At 35.2% G+C, this 24,894-nt stretch overlaps 1 protein-coding gene across 1 annotated transcript in view; it reads left to right on the forward strand.

The window, feature by feature from the left end:
- LOC111030691 (protein slit-like) overlaps positions 1-24,894 on the forward strand; it is a 93,299-nt gene that overhangs the window by 39,251 nt on the left and 29,154 nt on the right. The gene's annotated exons all lie outside the window — the stretch shown is intronic.

Below are 24,894 nucleotides of genomic sequence, written 5' to 3' on the forward strand. Positions count from 1 at the left end.
GTAGGTTGCCCGCTAACCGCGACGCGGAATCATTCGTTTTATCGGCACGAAAAGTCGCAACAGTGCGCGCGGTTACCTGCGAACGGCGTGGCGGACGAAGCGGTATGATGGTAACTGGTTACCGGGGTGCGGGGTATCGCGCACGATAGATATCGCGATGATATTATATCTGCGGTGCAAAGGGGAATGACGGCGTTTGATTAAAAGGCCGACCGGCCACTGTAAACACTCCGGCACGCGGTAATCGTTCCGGTCTGTCGAACCGGAATGATTATGTGTACGGATTTTCGGTTTTCAGACCAGACCGTACATCGCCCCGACTCTCGTAGTTGGTCCGCCGTGAATAATAATAATAATAATAATAATATCGATAACGTATACCCTGGTATATAATATGGTATCATATTATATGGGCCCTTATATGACGTAAAACGAATCGGTTTCGCGCGTCGACGACTGCGGTGGCCGCGAAGACGGAGAACTGCGGCAGACTGTCGTCGGCGATCGATCCGACAACAAGGTACACACTGTTTGCCGTCCAACTACGCGCCACGTCAAACGAGACGTGACTGTGACTATGACGATTTTTGATTTGATCGTATGGTTTCGGAGCGACGACAAAAACCGGAAGCCTTCGGAAATCGCTTATTTTCAAGATCGTTTTCGTTTCTCGTCGACTACATTATACGTGTTACTATAATACTAGGTTAGACGCACAGCTACGAACTGGAGTAGACACCGTTTACTGGTTCGTAAGACTGACATTATAAACGCTTTTAAATCGACTAGGGTTTGTCCGTTGTCGTCATTCCATCACGCATGGTTATTATTATATAATATATATATATATAGGTAGTACATATATTAGCATAGATCGATTCCATTGGTTCAGTTTTTAAAAAATAATTCGACTTCTGCGTCGCAACAAGTAATAAATTCAAAAGGCGAAAATCGAGTTGCGAGGATTATAAACGTAATGTTATTAGGTACGTATATTTATTATATTGTATACATAAAAAATATAATAATGTCGATTGTCGTTTATCATTAGAAATGTGCATAGCGAATGTGACGCACATATTTGGGTTTTGGTAAATATGTGTGCCTAAATCTGCTTTTGGTTCAAGAATTTAATTTGAATATTTTTTAAAACCCATACATTATTTTCAAACAAGCATGATGCTGTTGGCACGCTCCAACTGCAGCGTGTATAATATGTAAAACTGCATAATATAGTATGCTGCGTGTATAATATCGCATATGGTGTGTAATATGGGTACTTCGATTGTCTCAAACAGTATATTGAGTACAAACATGTATACATCACAATCTTATTATTATTATTATTATTATTGTTATTCACTTTGGCATTATATTCAAATCCACCTGCCGTATACCTACCATTAAACCATCCACGGGCATTATACTATACCAACGATTATCCTTAGTCATATCGGTGATCCATATATTACGACCGCCCTCCTTGACAGACAGAATATAGATTTCTATTTTATCTCTTTTCGTTTTCACGGTTTAACGGTAAGATATTATAAACACATTTTATGGAACATAAATTATAACTGACAAACACGAATAGATATTGTGGCTAAAATACAGTGTAAGAAATATAAGATAGGACAAAAAGGGTTTTCTGTTGCGGTGTGGTGCTACATATATTATTCATATGTTAGCAACAGAAAATCAAATATTATTTATAATATATTTATTTTTTTCACTTCGACCGTGACTAAATTATTAGAATTTCATTTTAAATATAACACTGTATAATATGAGACATCTGTACCGTGATTATTTTTATTCATCAGATGGTAGAAAACATGAAATCATTAATAAAAAAAAAATTTGAAAATATTCAGCACCGAGTTACAACCTAACCTAACCTAAACTAACCTAGACGTGTGTAGTGCGTGTTCCGCTGTAAAGTATAAAGTGTTTGGTTTTTAGATATTGTACCCGTGCGATGGCTTAAATTAAACACAAAATGTTAATATTAATCATCGTATCTATACAGTATGGTGTACAAAAGAAAAACCGTTGGATCAATTGTAGGCGTTCACTAAAACACCCCGACTAATAATTATACAATACAATGTGGACCATTTAACACCTCCTTCGATTTATCGTGATGGCTTGTTAAAAGGTTGTGTTATCGCCATAATTTTTCGGCTTGTTCTCTAAGAGCCGGTCACGACGAGTCGTATTATACCAATTAATTTCTGTGTACGAAAAAGTAAACACCCTCGAAGATCGTATCGACCGAACATACATCGTGGTTACGTTATTATAGGGTACGTATACATACACCTATGAGTAATAATAACAGTATAATAATCGACCGTAGTCGCGCTGTTTGCCGGCACACATCCCTAACCGCGGTATACATCATACACCTGAATCGTCTATACGACGACGAGAAGAATGCGCGGCGACCAGAAAAAGTATTTAAAAAGTGGTAGAACGATGTGAACTGAAATCGTTTTGAACCGTCTTCAACAGAGTCGTTCTAAACATCTGTTTTGATTTAACGGGTGAAATACAGTTCAAAATTAACGATGTTATCTCCATAACATATTATGATAACGTCTTGGTGTTTAATAATGTATTATACCTACATAATATTGTATACACAAATAGTGGACAAGCGTTGAAATAATATTTTTAAGTACTATGCATATAAGATATAACCGCGATAAGTTCACTGGATTAAAATATTGAAATCGTACACACAAAACCTTCGCTACAACACGCACACACACATGCCTTCACGGTGCATATACACGTTGTAATTTATTAATAATTTATTATAATATATTAGAAGTGAAAATCATCATTATAACAATTCATCTTCTAGGTTTAAAAATGAATTATACGTTTAACGTATTGCTATTAACGCGTATTTTAAATTGAAAACCCTAAGATATATTAAATTGTATGCCTAATATGTTAATCGACTTTCAGAAAAATCATAAGCTTTATTTTAAACAAATGGATATTGATAAACGCATATGCTTACCTGCTACGGTAATAATAATATAATACGAATGTCATAATATTTCTCAACGTTCCCATGACGTCTGTAATAAAACCGTTTATTCGTGTTACTTTTAATATTAATAACGTCATAAGAACCGCCGAGTTACATGGATACAATGACATATTATTATTCACGAATGAAACTTCTTATTCGTAAAATTATAAAAAAGTTTTTATAGGACATTTTTACAGTTTTTATATTTACCTAAGTTAAAACTTTTTCTAAACTATAAACCCGATTTTAATGTTATTATCATCAAAATATAAATGTAATATAATAGCATAATACTAAAACAGTCGTTTAGGTTTACGGTTGGAGGCGGTGGTTATAAAACTATATAATTTTCACAATACTCGATGAATAAAATGACATGTAAATATTCGTGTTATAATAACGTGTTTTCTCGTTCTCGGCGTGTAAGACGATGATGATGCCCATTACAAATTATTATATCGTCGTGTTCGCAGATCACCATCGACCGCGATGGTGACAACAACATGATATAATCAACTATCAAAACTGTCGATAACGTGTCGTAATAATGTTGTATGGCATTTAGCCAATCTGTTTAGGCGCATTATGGCGGTTCAAAATAATAATATGTATATTACGATATGGTACATACATGATTATCTACCCTTAAAATAGAAAACGTGCTCTGCGTACACGCATATATTATAATGCATCCAAGCCGATGGTTCGGTCGCGGTAACAAGGTTGTCGCAAAACGTGCGAATTACAGGAGCCAGGCCGAAATTCAACGCGTTATCTCCATGTGGCTTGGGTTTGTATATATTGGGTATGTACAATGCCGCCTCTTCGGTAGGAAATTCGAAACCTGGGCGTCGTCGCTTTTGTTGTTATTATTAAACCTGAAGATTATTATAAAATATGATTAAACGAGGGGATGTTTCGGTTATTTGATAAATAACGAGCTGCCGCCGCCCGCTGAGGTGAGAGTATAAATTAAATAGCATGTGTGCGAGGCAAACAAAAAAAAAAAAATAGTATAAAATAAATGTATATATAGGTATTATATACCTTTTTTAAATTAGTTATAATTTGTTAAATAAGGGGACCTGCCCAGAACTGCGATATTGATATTATATACATTTTTTTTTACGATCTCTTTAGGGGAAATATAATATAATACCCACTCTAAGACACGGGGGTTCTGCCGTTTGTCAGGATCGGAGACAATCGATTCCGACACGATAAATGCGTTTTTACTTTTTACACATTTCATTATCAGATGCCGTTAAAGTCATGACGACTACGAAGGGAAACAACTCACGAATAAAAACCCTAAACGCGTGTGGAAGTTGAACCTAAATCTACTTTAGGAGGAAATCGGGAAAGATGCTTGAGTGCAGGTGGCTTAGCCCCATCAAAATTGAACGAGAAGAGTAAAAAGTAAATTTCAAGCCTCCTCTGATAAAAAAATAAAGGTAATAGTATTTTCTTTATGTGTATGTTATGGTAAAAAATGTCCAAATAAAAAAGTTCTATGTACATGTGTCTAATATATTATAACACCTTTTGCCTTATAGTTATATTTGTAAATATTTATTGAAAAAATTCCTGATTTTCCTTAAAATGCTTATTGCGAACCTACTGTGATTATTGTAAGACCCTGAAATTAAAAGTCTACTTCATAGTCGGTTTGAATTCAAAAGTTCAATACATTATTGCATGAGTATACGAAAAAAAGGATTCTGAGGGACGGAATCGGATAATTTGTACTTAAAACGCTTATCAAATAAAATTGTGCACTTGTCTTTCAGATTTATTTTTAAATCGCTGTTAGATCATCTTTTGAGGGACATTGTAAGATAAAATATGTACATCACATTTTCGTGACTTAAGTACGTATTTAAATTGAAAATGAACAAAGGTTAAATACAAAATATTTTGTAAATTTTCAGAATTCGAATACCAGTTGAACAAAAAATACCTGAATAGTTTTGTGACATTATCCGTAGACTTTGATTAAATTTTAACAACGACAGTTCGAGAGAAGCCGTCAATTTGTTTTTTTTTTATTGCATTTTAAGCGCCAAGTCAATAATAATATGGCACTGGCCGATTTCCGCGGCTATGAGTATAACATACAAATTTCGTTACAGCGTTGTGTTGCAATATTTTCACTAAGCACCTATATATGTGGGTAGTGGGTGAAAACTACGTATATACTCGTAGGTACCACTTTCAGCACTTTAATGAAAAAAAAATTGAATAACCCGCTTACGTACCCACAACAACAACAACTACTACTACTACAACCAGGACACACAACAATATAAACTCGCAGGAAACGAGAACCGCACAAAACGGTTTTATATATGATTATTATTATTATTATTATTCTTTCCAGCATAGCACTGGGCATCGGGTACCTATATGCAGTGCGTCCTGGCAATGACAATGCGATATAAATTATTTTGATTGAGTCGACTGGAAGCCACGAGATCCTTACGCTCAAAGCACCCTAAAGACAAGGAGTCCCAGTGCACTGCGATATAATAATGGGCCGTAATAAACTCGACGCCGCCGCCGGGACAGGACGAGCTGTGTTAAAATATCGCGCGTTTTGGGACGTCTTTTATAAATAATATACGCCCGGCAGCCCGGGTCATTTGGCAACGGAACAGACGAAACAGACAAATCAAAATTTCACCGTTTCCCCCTCGTCCCGATTGTCCATTAATCAACACGTAAACAGTTCGTACGGTCTCGCTCTTTCTCCTTCGCTCCTTCCTCCTTTTTTTCGTCTTCTTTATTATTAACGACGACAAGTTGTTTTCTTTACCGCCACAGGACTCGATTGCGGGTTATTTTTCACTCTTCCTTTGAACTCCAGCTGAAACGTTCACGAGACCGCAACTACACAAACTCGTTTAATTAGGTAATACACCGTTGATGACTGTATGTTACGAGTCCTGCAAACACATAATAAAATAATATAATACTACATTATACGCAGTGTTGGTTAACAATAAACACGTTTTTACAGCGCTACACAAGACACGATGTCATCAAACAATTCAATTTTCTCGTTGAATTTATTTAAAAGTCATTGCTCGAACTGTCACACTTTTTCTAATTATGTACTATTTTGGCAATTCAAATCATCGGGAAAGATTTTTTTTAGATTTCAGCATCGTTCCTTATTTCTTCCAAGGTTAGGTTACATCAAATACACTGTTCAAAATACAATAACATTCCTATTAAATTAATTCGATAACGATGGCTTGTAACGATTTGGGATGGCCTAACTAGGACGATTTCAAAGTTGATCCCTTTCGATTCCCCGAACGCTTCAGCATGACGTTAATTTTTTTTGAAATTATTTAGAAATTTAACGAGAAACGCTCAATTTTAATATATTACTTAAATATTATTATTTTTATAAATATGTTTGTTATTGATAAGCCGAAAAGTCGACCTTCGGAATAAAAAATATATTCTCAGTAGAACTTCACAAAAAAAAACAAAAAAGTAGATAGGTCACCGCTGAACTACGTATAAGTACCTGCTACGAATTTTATACTCTTAGTTTAAGTTTATAATAACAAACCAATTACCTGTTATCATTATATAAGTATCCTATTATTAATTATTGTAATATTATTATTATTATTGGAAATGTTATGAATCAAACAGAATTTTTATTTTGAAAAATCATCGTGAAAAACGATAACGTACGTAGATTATACGCATTACGAGATCGTAGAATGTTTAATAACGCTGCTGTGGCGCGAATAAACGGTTTTGAATAATCTATTCCGTTGGCACGTTGTTATGCATTATAATCACTGACTTGTGGACTGTATATTATCATTATTATTATTATTATTATTATTATTATTTTGGTACCTATATAAGTTCCAGATGGTAAATGTGGTACACGACGCATGCTACGATATGTGTAGTCGTTTATATGGTAATCGCGGATGGGTTAATTGGCCGTCACGATGATCCGGCTTATCGAAACTATCCTACCTACGCGTAAATTCACGGAAAATCACGGTTATTAACGGAAGGTTAAATGGTGGAGTGAAAAAAAAAAATGATAAGTGCAACGAAATGCACTATACACGATAACGCGAGAAGAATGAGAAATTACTTTTATATGAAAATATAATATGGTAAAAAGCGTAGGCTTTTTTTATTTAATCATAATTGAACTGATAAAAATCGTCATTATTTTTTTTAATTTCAAACACATCAAAAATATAATAATTCATAGATACGCGGACTACACGAAACATAGTATATTTTTATTAACTGTTTCAAATCTATTGTAGGAAACAAAAGATTTTTCTATACCGCGTTAGATACCAGAAAATCCGTCGACTCGAACAATAGGTCAATTGTTATATTATTATTATTATTATTATTATTATTATTATTAGATTGAATTGTGAGAACGCCTTATAGGTATTATGTAGATTTACAGTGGTTTATTCAAATTTGCAAACAAGTATACAGCGATATTTGAAAAATACATTTGAATATAATGTTAAGTTTTTACGATCGTTTAAGAATGACAAAATAATGTTACGTGTAACGGTTTTATATTAAAGTATTTTCCTGACAAGGCATTTTTCTAAAACCCCCTCAGGCCCCATATATTCCTCGTAAACTCATTATTATGGCCATTACCGTCTTACGTCTGGATAAATGCCAACAAAACCGAACTCAATATGCTATAAATATTCGAAAAAATCTTATTTTTTTCGAATACGGCATATTACGGGGTTCGTGTGAAATAAAAGACACACCAACCAACTGACAGAAATTTCATAACACGTACAATTAATTTATAAGACGTTGGATCGTCTTTAAACGTTTATTACGTTGTACATTATTTTTATAGCCACCGGAGTTGTAGGATATTTACAGACTGTACATTATATTACTATTAAGCAGAAAATAACAGCACAACTCGACATTAATTACGCGTCATAATACTTAAGGCGAGACACACATTTCGAAATATTAACGTTTTTCGGGTAAAAGTCAATTAATGTGGAGTAAAAAAAAAAAAAAACAAAAATCCAAAAGAGGAAAGGTATTGTTATTTTTTAGTCGAAAAGCTATTGTTTTTGCCCCGACACATAGACACGTCATATTTTTTCTATGAATTATATTCGAATGTCATAAAACACTCGCGGTATTTTTTTTTTTTTTTACTACGAGAAAGTGTAAGATTCAAATTTTACGCCGAGACCCGTCTGTTGGCGAGCCAAAAACGAAGAAAAATACCGCATAAATTTCGTTCATCCGTGCGGAAAGTCTGCTCTTATGTGGGGGGGGGGGGGAGGAGGGAATAGTACTCGGATCGTTAAATGTACTGGACTAAAAAGTTTTTGCCCGAAGCGCGTATACATAAACACAACGCAACGAGATATTATGTAAATTATTCAGACATTTTTCAAAAAAGTTAAATGTTGTCGTGTCTGTGTGGGAAAATATCTCGTGTCCAAATTCCAAACGGCGTTTTATCTTTCACCTCCGCTTGTCTTCCGGAGTGTCTTTTTTTGTATACTTCCAACAGTTGTTGATGTTGTCGTTGTAGGTATAGGCACTCGCCGAAACACTGCAGACCGAGGGGTGGCGTGAAGAAAACTACTGTGATTTCACCGTCAACGTTTTTCTGTATAATGATACCCCGCAGTCGTAATATGTATATATATATAAACTATCCATGATAGGTACCTACCCATAGGTATGTACCCATTGTGCATGATATACCACTGCTACCACTATTCGCGCAATGTATCATACAGAGTGATTTACCGAGCATGTTCCCTCCCGATTTTCTTTTTTCGTTTAATAATGAATCTATTCAAATTCTGTTAGGCATTTGGAATACTTAGATACCTGCCCGGAAGACCGTTTTTGACATTTTTGACATTTTTTCACCTATATACTACCTAAGAAATGTAATGTTACGATAAAAACGTCTGTTTTTCAAATGAACGAAACCAAATTTCAAGTAGTACACGAAATCTTAGGAATTTGAAAATAGTGTGGTTTTTAAGTATACGTACTTTGTTAAAAATGTTCAAAAATCATATTTTGAATAAGTGCATTATTTAAGCAAAAAAAAAGGAGGTGAGCATTCTTGGCACATAACCCTGCATATACGAGTTTTTGCACAGCGGCTTAGGTATATCTGATCCACAACCGGAGGGCTATTCTTTTTATTTTTTTTTACACGGCTCTTGCAGGAGGGCTTTCCCTCTGACCCGTCCACACCGCACCACATCGATCAACTTCTTGAATTCATTATAGTTTATTCAAATTCGGTAACTTTATTATACATGTATACAAACATGAAATAGTATAAATACATGAACAAAAAACCGCGACTCCGGAGGTGATCCACCCCCCCCCCCCCAAATATACGCCACTGGTTTCGCAGTAATCCACCGGAACGCACGTTGTACCAATAGGTTACAAAAAACGAAAAAATAATGTAATTCGACCGTTGTTTGCTGTATAGAAAAAAAGGGAACGCTGTGTATCGGTTTCCGTACCTATATCGACCCAGGCTGCAGTAATCGAACCGACAACCGGAGATCGTAAAATATTCAATTTCGACAAAACTATGTGTGAATATATTTTTTTTTTTTCATGTGTGTGTATTTTATCGCGAGAACCGTTTAACCGAACATTTACGACGGTATTTGTTTCAAAAACAATTTCCACGCTCGCATTTTGGAGAGAACTCGGCCTACAACGACCTTGTGATTTGCATTGCCTGTACCACCTCTGCACGATCGGCCAGTCAATAAATAATATCGGGACATGCGCATCGTCTTCGTGTCACACCTAACCGGAGGGCTGAATAGAATAATAATTATGGACTTCGGTCAGTAAATCAACAGCTCGCCATCGCGACGACGTCTTCTCCGGTCGTACACCGCGAGCCCACAGAGATCGCCAAGTATGGATTTCTGTCAGTTTTTTTGTCCGAACGGAAAAACAATGTAACGTTATTGTGGAAAAAAACGCATCCAGCTAGGTGTTTGAAATACACGAGCAATAGTATGATGTTTCTCTGAGTTTCGGCAAACCCGGTGAGATCGTTTACGCATTAACTCATCATAATATTATTATGTTTATTTTCTGTTCAAGAACCCTCGCCGAGTGTGTCCGTCACAGGTTTACTCGTCAGTCACGAAACACAGCGCACGAACTCGTACAAATTAATGTTGAGTGGTAGGCTGCATTGGTGTTCCCATAGTCTATATAGTCTATACTCTATACTACCATGTTATACCGCATATTACCGTACACTCGTACACATGTACTCGAGAAATATATTAAGATTTTTTTTTTTAAAACCACGCCACTACGCTATGGGTTATGCGTATAGATATACTCTCGAGTTTCAACGAAAATTTGGCGGAAAAAAATAGTTATTGTTTTCGTTGTGGGCGATTCGTGTCTTTGATGAAAACCGATAAAAAAAAATACGTTTGAGTAAGTATATATTTTAATGTATTTATTTAAACGTTTGAATTTTTCGAAATAAATAATAAAAATAACGAACACTAAAATTTGATGGTCGCGATTCCCTTATTATACCGAGGTCACAGTCTGGATCTCATCTGCATGAGTAATGGCTAAGGAAGGCTTTTTTGTTCGCGCCTTAAATTTTTTTACTGAAATTGTTAAAGCAGCGCTGCAGAGTGTGTGTTCAACAAATTGTATGCGGGAACAGGTGGTATGTACCTGCATTAAGACGCTGAACAAAATGCGGCGTGTACGTTTTTTCTATACATTTCCGCGATCGCTCGGTCACTTTGAACTAAACCTGAACCTGTAGACGATAGTTCAATCACGACATCGAGAATCTGTAAATTCTTGTGTATTTCCAATTGGAAATGTTATTAACGCTCGACGCCCGCGCTGATGCACTTTACTACGCAGACGGTCGCCGTCAAATCGAATTATAACGCGCCAACACATTGTTACACAGTCGTTTCTCGCCTCTCCTGTCCATCGTCGTCGTCGTCGTCGTATTATAATTATATTCACAACGCACGAGTCCTGTACGATAACGATTGATACCTTCGAATAATATCAATGCAAAGATGTCGTGTCGTCGTCGTCGTCGTAACAATATCGTATTTATTGTGTAATAATAATAACGATAATAATAATTATTATTGTCGTGCGCTACACTATTCGAACGAACGCGGTCCGCAGCAGTCGAAAACCTTTCCCACCATGCTCGGACCTCGCGATGGTCCCATATCGCAGCGGGCAGACCTTAAGCCCCGCCGATTTGTGACGGCGACAACAATGGGGCTCGCGTCACAGCAATACGTTTTTGATATTATTCGATTCGTTATTATAATCATATATCCCGTGTAATCGACCGTGACGGACGTCGAAATGGTAGTCCGCTAATGGGTTACACGCGCGCGGCGCACAATCGTCCGCGGGGCGGGCCGCACGCTCCGTAATCCGTGGCAAATCCGGCGATTTGTACCTCTGAAAAACCGGAATATTATTATCCTTCTTTTCCGTATTCAAGCGCACTGTCAAACCGGATTTATTGGCCTTTAAAATTACGTACATTACGAAGACCGATGTACGCCCGCCGACCGTAATATACGATTATAATAATAGCACTTCCCGTTTACGCGCGGTATATTATATTATTATTTATTATTATTATTATTATTATTATTATTATTATTATTATTATCGTGTTATGATGTATTTTATCAATTATTACTGTGTAATTTGTTACCAATACTCGCAACGCGTATTTCGTTATTACTGTATCGCCGTGCCCGGTGGCCGGTATATGTTATTATACGGGTGTTGTATTGTAAGAGCGTCAAAGCGTTTGGACATCGCCGGTCGACGGGTTTGAAATTCAAGCGACCGTAAGTCATAATATTATCCTACAGGTGGGCATAGTCGCGTTATAATATTTTATAGTCGTGTGTGTGTGTAGGCTTGCGCGTTGTTGTTATAGGCTAAATAATTGATCACTCTGCAGACGTATAGCACCTCAGCTGTCGTATGCGCCGCGTCCGGCTGAAATAAATATTCTGAAGTACACGAAGATTTAATAATTCGCTATTATTTTGGATTCGAAAACCATGTGCGTACGTGCGTACCACAACACGTCGGTCTTAGATCGTGCAGAGGCAAAGGCACAATGACGACGTGTATGCAGTCGACACGGCGATGTCGCGTGGGTATTATACTGACGGATCGAGGGGTTTCCGTTCCAAAACGAACTGTTGATGTTGGCGGAAGAAAATACAAATCACCAGATTTGTCCACCCACACACGCTCGCGCGTGCTTATAATATCCGTTTGCGGGGCCTTTGCAACGGAGAAAAACAACTGAACGACTGCTCGGGACAATGGCGATATGTTTTTAACACCCTGTTCAAACACGGCTGTCAGTGCCCTCCGCATTGTACCTTTTATCGGGTTGACAATTGCCCGTCAGCTGCCACGGCCCTTTTATATTGTTGCCCGGGCGTGCCACCCTCTCTCGCCTAAGAACAATGCGATCGCGGAAACAATTGGCGCCGTTATTTTATCGATATATGCCCACAACAATAATAATCGGTGGCTGACGGGCTCGGCGAGAACGGGGAACGGTTTCGTACATAGGTATATATTATTATATCGCGTGTATATACGGTGTACTGCAGTCGAGAGACAGGACAGTGTACAGTGGTCGATAGCATATATATATATATATATATATATATTCTACCCCCCCCCCTCCTTATCATTTTATACCTTTCTTAAACGTCGTGATAAATTCGTCGTCGTCTTATACATATACGCTCGCGCGAGTATGTGTGCGCGAACGAAAGAATTCTCCAAGATTCACTCCGTGTTTTTTGTTCCGGACCATTTAACATTTCTCGTATTCTTTTTTTTGTTTCCCCCGTCTGTCTTCACTTCGGTCGGCCCGACAACGATTATCTTCGCGGTACATTTAAACTTCGGATATTATACTTAACGCGTTCTCCGCGAAATGAGTGGCTCCGAAAAATATCCCACACATCATCCCCCCGGTTTACCTCAATGTGGCACCACCGCCGCCGGACGGATACAAGGCGGTAGGCATACACGTTATAAAGTTTCCGATAAACGGGTGAATTTCGGTCGGATATCCGTGTCTCGGCAGATGTCACCGGGGCGACAGATCGACGTGCGCAGGTCCGCGGCCGTCGGCAGCAGTGCGGAAACGGCATTGACAATTGACACGGAAAATTTCACTGCAGATGTGACACGGAGGCGCAAACACAACTTTCACATTGGACTTTCAAATGAGCGACTATATGACACTCCGCTCTCCACCACCGAGAAGGTGTCGATTTGTTATAATATGTATATATATCCCTATATATTGTATGGTATACACGCACTCCAAGTGGTACTTTCCACCCCTTTACTCGACAAATATTATGGATATAGCGCTTTTGTGTAAAAATGCCGAGCGAGCTAGTTACGCACCAATACGACTTTTTTACCCCGTATCCGATTGAAATATAGTTTTCCTGGTTTTATAAATTTTCGCCTTGATCATATTCGATTGTGTTACTATTTTTATACATTTCTCGAATCATTTTTCAGCAGTCTTAGTATTGTATACGCATTATGTTACATTTTACTATATGGAGCAAACTATTATGTTGCATTTTTACAATAATATTCCGGAGGTATTCTGTGAAAAAATCAGAAATCATCGCATTTTAAATTTTGTTTTGGTGGCTTAATATGTTTTTAAGTTTAAGACTATACGTTTGATTTTAAATTCCATTTCAACAGCTCAAACAATAATGATTAGTACACATATTACATATTATTAAAACATGACTACAATAAAAAAATGTGCACTTTCCAAACACAATATTTAGCTACTTAAATTATTTAACAGAATTAATTAATTGTACTTACACAGTTACTTAAATTAATTGATTTTAATATTATGATACAAGATTATTGTTAAATTTGCTCATTTGAAAATACTGTATAAAATCTCAATTTCCAAATATTACTAAATATAGGTAAAAAGAACCGTCTAAATGTAAATGTAAAAAAAATTTATAATAATAAAAATATATCCTAACCGCTTAACAACAAGCGTTTGAACACCAGGAGGACATTTTGAGTATCAACAAATTACCCTATTCTATTATACCCTTTGTTACGTTTCAAATAATTATACCACTCAGCAGGTCCCATAAGGACGAGTGAAAGTACCGTTTATAATTTCTTTTAAGATTAAAAAAAAAAATGTTTTAGCTAAATAAACGAGTTCTCCATTGTAGAGTTGGCCTTTAAATGCCTAATGACTCACGACCTTTGAAAGAAAAAAATGCTAACATATCACATTAAACTTCTTTAGATAAGTAACAAAAAAAAAAAAGAATTTTAATATGTATTACATATAGTCTGTCTTGGTGTTTATTTTAGGTTTTATAACGTGAGTATTACCACTTTTATAAAGTTTAACTTGGGATACACTGCAGTCGTTGGTGTTAAAAGACTGTGATGGGGCAGCCATTTTATTTGTTTGACAAACAGTAATTGAGTTCAAAACAAACAATTAAAATCGTATGAACAACTTTGTTAATAAAACCATTGTATTAAGTTTATGATTACGATTTACGACGTTCTATTTTCGTTAAAATCCAAACAACAAACATATTACATGAAAAATAATTACACAATAATTGTTCACATGCATAGTAATTTAGTAAATATAGACAATAATACTTAGGTAACAGAATATTATACAGTATTCACAGCAGCTACAGTTGTGTGGCTCATTGATCAATAATTCAGAAATTAACTAGTTCTATAATTATCGATGAGTGGGCGAGGACGGAACGACTCGTGTGCGCACGTTTAAATTGTAGAATTGTTCTCAACTATAAAATTAGAAGTTATTAATTAGTAGTCAGCTATGAGTTTTTAAATAATATTGCTTTATACTATCGGAAATATAATAATTTTAATGAATTACAATATTAATATGTTATTAAAAATAAACTCCATCGCCCTGCAATAATAAATGTATGTGCAAATCATTTTTTTTTCTATCTTAATCTATATTATTCATGGACAATTCGTCACTTCAGTGCGATTGTTTGACCGGAAAGTCAAAAAAAAAAAAAAAAATACGTATTTCATTTTTACTCTTCATTAATTACAAATAAAAACGAATAGAATAGGTACCTTAGAAAATGGCATTTTAATAGACGAAAATAAAATGTAATTTATTATTTAAAGGATGTGTGATGAAAACTTTTTGGTGGGGATCAGTGTTACGCGAACAAGCTGTAAATGCAAATGCACATAGGTGTTTCGGTAGGCTCTCGTAATGACCGTTTTCGGTGTTCGGTCGCGTCAGTGTCGCCGGGCGACATGTGTTCAGGTCAGGTGGCGGTTTGCATAAATTCACAGTTCTGTGTGACAGGTTGACGGGCCCGTCCCAACCGCACGAAATAATCCTTTTAATTATGGCCCGTGCAATTTATGTTTTTACCTTTTTTTTTTTTTTTATCAGTCTACAGCTTGGACACAAATGATTATAGTAAAAATAAAAAAGGGCATTTTCTAGGTAGTGAATACGAAATAATAATAATAATAATAATAATTGTTATAGTAATATGGAAAGAAGGGAGAACATATTATTATTATTACTAATGTTTTTACCGCCCTAAGGGTCTCGAAACTCGTTGGTTTTGATTGTATTGTTTTTAATTACATTTTATCGAATTAAACTACATTTAAGACTTGAACAAAACTCTGGTAGCCATAAAGTTATATACTATTTTCGCTAAAGTTGTATAATTGTACTTACAATTTGTTATACAATTACTGAAATTGATGTGCAACAGTATGAATCCCGAATTCGTAAACATTATCATATTATGTACCTTATTGAACCTATTTGACATTAAAAAACGATTTATATTTAAAATGACTTAAAATTGTTGATTGATAAATGGTGTTTATAACTTTGTATAAGATATAGACTATAGTTATATTATTGTGATGATTATAATAATGTAATAAATAATAATTAATTTGCAAGTAAAAAAAAAGATCATTAGTTATAAATTTGTTTGAACGTGGTCAAATATGAAATACAAGTATAGATAAAATATACAGTTAAGTTAATAATAAGTTCCACTCGATCATTAAGTAACAGTGAAACATCTTCAAAATTTAAAAATAGATTGAATGAGAAACCGAATTTACTATTTATGTAAGTTAAATCATTTTTTGAATCTTACACTCAATGTATAAAATTGCTAATTTTATAAAATAGCTAAGCAAAGTAATATGACGTATCCTTTACATTATATACTACCTAGTTTAAATATACAACGAAACATGCATTCCTCGTGTTTATAGTTAAAATATGCAAGAAAATAAATTATTTCAAGAAATATGTAAAATGAAAGAATAAATCATTTGTGTTAGGTAATATAAGACAAATCTTGGTCTTCACTAATTAAATTTGTAAAGTTTGTAAAAAGCGTACATATTTTTATAAGCCCAACGCTAATTGTTATACATATATCAAGCTTAATTATACTGATAGCTATAAAACACAAATATTCTGGATGATTTATAAACGATTTTTTCATGTTATATTTTAGTTTTTAACAAGCATTTAATAAATAAATAACATGGTGGATTTGTATTACTATAATGTCATTGGTTACCTTCAGTTAACTAAATTAGTCGGACAATAAATGTATACTTAAAACAAGGATTTGATGCATATTGTACTAAAACTATATCGTCGTGATTGTATATGAAACTATATATGTATATAATACATATAATTGCACGTGTTTACAAACAAAAGATTTTATACCACAAAAATCATCCAAAATCATTCAATATATTATTATTTTCAAAGTGATAATTAAGGTTATTCGAGGTTATTACATTTATTCGATTTCTAACATTTTTGTTAAAAATAATTGCTTCGCTTTTTTTATTTCGACTAGTTCGTCTCATATAGGATCATTAAGATAGTTAAAAACAAATAATGGTACATTATTTGCAAAAAATGTATCAATAATGAAACTGCTAAAATCGTTTGGCCGTGTACACAAACGTGACTAGTGTCGCGACCCTCTCCGAAAAGTGTGAACCCAATAAATGTCCACTTAAATTCGTCACAAAACTAGTCAGAAATCCGGGTCATAGTGATTGTGTTGAACGATTTAGTGGGTGCTTGTTAAAAGTAAGTAATTGGAGACCATGCGTCCACCGAGGAAGGGTAGTGACAACGCCGACCGGCCGAAAAATGGCCCCTAAAGTTCACTTGTCAAAATGCCGGTGGTTGGCAGGTCGTTAAGAACACGTCAACAGGGGCTAAATGACGAACTTTCTTCCTATATAAACGATGTAAATTATGTTAACTCGGGATCTATAGTCCTGTCACGTTCGCCTGCAGACCATCATCCAACTGGTTTTTATTATTATTATTATTATTATTATTATTATTATGAATGTAAATGACTTCAACCCAGACGCAAGGAATGTCCCGGACAAAAACAATGGTGCCCTAATTTACATTTTGGTGTTTTCAGACATGACATCTCGTTCTTAACAGATCCATTTTATAGGTAGGTACTGACTAATCGGGTAACGTTGGTTAGGAAGAAATGTAAAATATTGTAAAAATTGACATTTTCTAATATTGTTTCATTTCCGTCGCACACCGCGGTCATAAATAATTTTTCATTAACTTGTTAACTGGTTCCGAGAGGATATCGTGTTGCCGGGTTATTGAATGTAAGTAGATGTGTTGCGCTTCGGCGCACTAAATAAGGAGAAGCCAATAGTCGTGGGCAGAGCTGACAGTATTTTTTTAATGAATATTCGGAATTACCGGTTTCCTAAAAAAACAACTGTAATTTGTTAAGCAAAGATACTAGATGCCTAACAACATTATTTCAGGATACTGTTGTCGTTTTTCTATATCGTGATATATTTCTATATCTTTATCGGAAGCATAAATTATGATCACTCTGTGTCAGTAAAAATCCATCAAGTATTTATTAGATGTACAGACATTTTTATTAATTTGGTTCAAATCACACATTACCTGATGAAGAATTGTAGACAGGTGAAATTAGGTCAGATGAATCCAATTAAGCATTTTTTCTCTTCAAAACTAGAAGGAACCCATCGTGTCTCGGCTTACCATTATATTGGCATATTATTAGTAGTAATAATAATAATAATAATAATAATAATATTACTCATGTAACTTGAGCATTTTCATAAAGAAAGACCGAAATCGCATGCGTTAAATATTTTACTCGGATAAAAATATAAAATACCATTTAAATAATACATTTCTATTTCCATTTTAGTATTTTACACTGAAGTAAATCAATAGTTTGTAAAGATAAAATTTTAAACTATTAAACTATTTGTTGTGTTATTATTTATTCATAACTTAAAATTATCACAGTTCACGAAAAGCTTCTCTCGAAACAATATAACTAAGAAATATGTAACAACAAATATCATAATAACGGGTTTAAAACAAATATCGAAATGTATCGTCGAACGAACCTGAAGTGTTGAAAGTATTATCTCACTTGTTCAGTATTAAATAAATATAACGACTTAGAATTGACCGATCAAAGCGGAAATTCGTAAAGTAAAAAGGGAAGTAAAACAAGTATTTTTTCTTTTTTTTTTCCCATCACGAATGTCTTACGTTTCTCCGTTGTACATTGGAGAACACGACCCTATAGTACGCCTTTGATGTCAAGTTCGAATCCCATTTCCGTTCGATTCCTTTGGAAGAAGCAATTCCGGCTGGGGGAAAGCTCTTCCGGTCCGCATCTTTTGTATATACACCGTTAACATTGTGTTTTGTATACTTATATCCGTGTGCTACGTATGTTTTATTGCATTGCTATAAACCAGTCCGCCTTCTATATAATATAACTCCCAACAACTATAAGCGTATTCATTGGAAATATAATCACTGCGAGTTATGGAGATACGCATTTTCCACATAAACACATTTGTTTAATGAGTTTTGCGTCTTGGCGTTTAGGAAAAAACTTTAATCGTGTACAAATCGTAGTGCAATTTTAAAACTCAAAAATATATCAACGTTATCGTCCATTAAAAGCGATATTATTCGATATGAGATTGAACAATGTTCGTTTCATTTGATGTACGAATAATTAATATACTTATGATAAGCCAACAGGGACCTACCAACTCTTAAATTATCTAATTTAAAATAACAGAAGTTCCGTAATAAAATAAAGACAAAACAATTACGTTAGTAGGTTACGTCTCGTGAATCTACTTTTCTTTTTCTTTTCTTATACATAAACAAGTTTGTCGAAAAAAGTTGTTGACAGTTGTTAAATGTAAAATAAATAATAATTTATATTGTTTCTGTGCACAAATGAAATTTGTAAGTTCCAATAATAAAAAATAAGTTGTCATTTTATGCGAGTGTTTGTGGATGATGAATTTTTGTTTTCAATTTAATTTATGACGTCCATTATTGGATTTATCTTGGAATTATTAACTCAGATAAAGATAATAAATTCAAAGTCGTAGTGCAGCATTATAATATTAAATTACTACCGTCTGGAAGCTGCATTGTCGTTACTGCTACGGTTGCTGGTAAAATAATTTATGATAAGTACATACGCGCCTTGGCGATACTCCGATAGTTGCACTTACTTTGATTTCAAATGACGTGTAAATGTTGTAGCTGTAATTTTTTTTTAACGCATTCATTCGCTGAACAACGGACGAATCTACGGTTGGAAAAAAAAAATCCCAATCTGTAGGGAACAATAATACGATTTCCATTTCGGTGTTTGCAATTGTATACAGTTTTTTCTCTACACTTCTGGTACAGAACTAATTGAGTTTCGTGAACTTAAAAGGAAAGAAAATCTCATTTTCCAGGCCACAAGTCCCCGAGTCTCGGCATTAATGAGAATACGCAAATTACTGTGTGCGAATCCTCTCCTTATTAACTTCCCCAGCATAGGGGAGGGTAGCTCACCGGTACCCCCCGCCCCCCCCCCCGCATCGCGCTGTGTACAAGAAGAAAACAATAATATAATGTCTCTTGCGCGCGTGCGTGTGTGTATGAGCGTTTATTAAGGGTTCCGTTTACTGGGAGGCTAGCTGAGCCTCGCCGAGGAAACAAACACAAAAGCACCATTTCCTTTTGCGCCATCCGAGTAAAACAAATTACGTAACAAAAACCAACGGTCTGACGGCGGCGGCGGCGGCGGCGGGGAATGTGAAATACAAACCCTTAATGTTGTTTTAAGGGTAGACGCCGGGGCTCGTTATCTTACAAGGTAAATCACTTCGGCGGCGCACGCCAAAAACAATAAAAGATCCCGACCGCCCGAACCGCGGAGGGAAGTCGCCAAAAGGAAGCGAAGGCCTCGGCATGTGTAATCGGTTTTAACTGTGCATAAAAGCTCTGCGCCGTGGCTCGTCTCTGCAATACAATTATCGCCGGCTATCGATTCGTGCGGAAGGTTTATCTCGATATTTATGTTGCGCACTCGACGATTTAGGATTGCCGCGGTGGAGACGATATTTTATTTTCAACGATCGTTGAGTTATGTTTCCGGTTCCCGCCGTTCAATACCTACGACGACGACACGATAACAACATATTATATACATCAAACAAATTAAACACTATTATTTATTTCGCACACCACGACATATTATAATGCAAAAGGATTTCTCGCGTAGTAAGTAAATGTATAAGAAATTATTGGATATCATGAGAAATAGCTGAATTTCAGTGTTGATCTGAAAACAAATTATTATTTATTTTATTGGTTGCATTCCTTATTTTTACTACCTACCTATATGCTCTCGTCGGAAAACAGATGACCCACAATATCAAAGTCTATCCCGTATAGTATATATATATTTATAGTCGTTAACATTAATTTGAAATAAACTTAATAAACTTATGTGTTAATTTGACATAACAATGTTTCCCTCTTTACTCAACTCATCTTAGGTGTTATCAACCTGCTGCAATCCTAAGCATTCAAGACTTTGAGGTTGATAACACCATACAGTATTCTACGATAGCAAATAATACAAATGGCGATTGAAGTCGTCATATACCTAAACAGGTCTATATGATTGAGGTGGTACTTCTCCTTTACATAAATATATTATAATAGAAAAATATTCGAAAACCAATATGCGAATTAATATAGCTCCGTTTCGATGCGTATTATCGTACCGCAATATAATCGCAATCGAATCCTAAATAATCTACCAATTTACTTGACGTTTTCCAGTAAAACCGTTTGTATATTACATAATATATGCACTTTCCAGCAGTAATAAATCACGTCGGTGATTGGTCACTTTATATTTATATCGATCGGTGTACATTAAACGCTATTGGAATAGTTAATTAAGTCCTATAACCATATATAATACGCACGAGTCCGGTCAATTGTCTAAGCCTGTATTGTTCCTATATATACAATATCATAGGACATTGTAAATTATGATTAATATTTGATAAGTCAATCACTATAACCTACCATGTACATGTGTGAATACATTGATTTCAACATTTAATCAGAACAAACTATGATAATAATGAAATAGTTTCAGATCGTTTATCCACGAGCGCTATTCATATTATACTGGATACGCTTGTTTGCTTAATGTTTAGTGTATAATTTGGCAAGGGTCCAGTTAGACCTTTTTTTTTTGGTCTAATATTTTCAATGATAATAAAAGAAAACATTTTTCTTTCGAGAAACTGCACATAATATATCAAGAACATATATTTATTTTTTATTTTAATTAATAAGGACAACATAATGACACATGATCCCCTCGAAAATCTAAACAATTTTGGTCTAAAAATATAATATTTTAAAAAAGTGAATACTTCATTCTATTTCAGTAACTCTAGTACAGTCTGGAAACATTAAATTATCGACGAACGAGGTTGGGAGTTATTATCAATCGAGTTCATCTATTAAAAACGTCGGTCCATTTGCAACTCGTATTGCCTAGAACTATTTACAACTATAAAGCATTTCAAAACGTTTCATTTGGAGTATTACCAAATTTTAACGAAACTTTATACATAATAATATGGGCAATGTGATTTATTCTATAACGAAAACAACGATTAAGCTCCGACAGATAACTTAAATAAATATTAGTACGCTCTGAACAGATGATAAAATTGAATTGTTTTTTCTATCAATATTTTAAAGAATTTATCGCGGCAGACTGCGCGAAACGAAGTTAGTCCAACAGCCCAGCGCATACATAATATACATTGTTTGCATGTCTCTGTCATGATGATTAATATCGATTTTTGTAATTGTTTATGATCGAAGTTTTTTTTAATAAATCGCACACACATTTACGTATTGTACCTACATGGAGTACTTTTTTAGTTTTTATTATATTATAATATAATGATCGACATTATAAATAATAATATAATGTTCAAAATCTCCAAGCCCTCGTATTGTATTAGTTTGTGTTCTCAAATTACTTCCCCCTAATTCTTTTAAGCGTAAATATACGACAGCACTCTTGAACGGTCTCCTGTGTATTTTCGTTAAACTTTTATGATTGAAAATGCATTTATTTGTTTTGAATGCAGTAGTCAAAACAATCAAAACACAATTAATCCAAAATTGAATACAATTTTATTATTGAATTATAATAGTTTGCATTCTGTAAATAGATGGTACTCGAAAGAACATCTTAATTGGAATTGTTCAAGAGTTTTTTTTTTTTTACTCTTAAATAATTATTACAAATGTTATGCCAATATTTGTATGCGATTGTAATTATGTAAATACATTATACATTTATATGTTTATAATATGAGGTCCATCGGCCTGGCACCATGAGTCTAGCACCCGAAAAAGGAAACACAAATTTAGGGACGGTTAAGACTTTGGTTACAAATTCTGATTTTGAGGTTAAGAATTGTTAAGAATTGTTATACATTTTTTAGTATATTTTCGAAATTTTGATTTCGGAATGTCAGGCTGATGGACCTTAAAAAATGTATTTAAATTTTAAAACTATGTGATTCAGAACTTCAAAAATATATTTAACCTATACCAGGGATGGCAAACCTTTTTCTACCAGCGTGTCAAATAAAAATTTTGGTTTGATTTTGTTTTCCCTGCGTGTCAACTAATTCGGCCCTTCAATTTTTTTTTCAAAAACTTTAATATTATCAAACTCACACACATTCGTGTGTGTCACTAAAATAGTGTGCGCGTGTCATAGGTTCGCCATCTCCGACCTATACAGTGATGTATTATACAGTATAGCAATAACTACTTAATTATTCTTACAAACATTTAAGGAAATATTAATTGTTTTGAATACAATACGCTTCTGTGTAGTCGAAAGACGTGTTGGTTTTTAGGCGTACATCTAAACGCGCAGAAAACCAGCGATTAGCTCGTCATTAAATTTCCGAAGTGTGTTCGCGGAGACGCCGTATTTTCGGCGGTTTATCGAAAACCCCGAAAACTCGATTTCGAAATCGCTCGGTCGTCGGCGCCAGACAATATAAATAATTATACGATTTATTATAAATCTCCGGCGGCGTTTTCCCATGTAATTATATTATTATAAAGGGTTATCGGGAAACACATTGGCCCGTTTTTAAACGCCGCCGCCGCCGCCGTCCCGAATGTAAAATTCCGCGGAAAACTTTTACAAGATCCACGAGAGAACAGGGCTGAACGCAGCTAATGGAAACGGAGACCGGCTGCGCTTTCGTTTATTAATTGGCTCTTTCCGCGCTCAGCCGATGACAAACTTTCGGCGTGCATATAATAATAATAATATACGATATGATATTAAATATATATACGTACACTGCAAGGAAACACGCAGACATTATAATTTTCGCCGTCTCCGTAGTATTATTACATAAATTCGAAAGCGGCAGAAGCGGCGGCGGCGGCGGCGGCGGCGGTGAACATCTGTCCGGGCACGCGCGGGACCCTTTTTTGACTGGCAACTATTTTTGACAGCACGCTAACAAGCCTCTTCCTTTGTCGGCTACCGTTTCCTTGCACCTTTCCACGCAGCCAAAATAATCGACGGAAATTTAATTATCCGGCAGCCCTAATTTCCAAAAACATTTTTCGATCGCTCCTGCAGCGGCCCCTCACCGCCGCCCCTCGTTTGTCTCCAACCCCATACGCCACGCTGCGTGTGCACACACAAAAGGCTTTCAGGGGATAGGTATGTGTACCGCACATACCACTGTTTCAAACGGTTATAATATACGCATACCGGGGTCATAACATTATGATCGCGACACCCCTGCAAGTATGTGTTTTCGTATTAAAGTATAAAACTACTTGTTCTACAACGATTTCAATCAGCACCACGTCGATTCGAATAGAACAATAATAAAAAATTGCGCCCACCACAAGATCAATCCAAAATATGTCGACACAATAGTCTCGCCGGTATGGCGATTTTCGATCGACGGCTGCAGCCGTAAACATCATATGTGTTCGATTTGTTACAGGTGCATTACACCGATAATAAACGTGTTATATTATTTTGAAAATGTATAATACTATAATGTATATTATATTCTATTGTAACTCGTAAGTCATCTCGTGGTTTAAAGTTGTATTTATTAGCTTAAACTTATTAATTAAATATAAGATTTAACTGAGTGCAAAACTTGGTTTAGTAGAGAATTAAATTTTCCGTTACTAATCAACATTTATTATACGGAGTTGGATTTTTCTCTTA

The sequence above is a fragment of the Myzus persicae genome, unplaced genomic scaffold, assembly GCF_001856785.1.
Source record: "Myzus persicae strain clone G006 unplaced genomic scaffold, MPER_G0061.0, whole genome shotgun sequence".
In the NCBI taxonomy this organism is placed as follows: Eukaryota; Metazoa; Arthropoda; class Insecta; order Hemiptera; family Aphididae; genus Myzus; species Myzus persicae.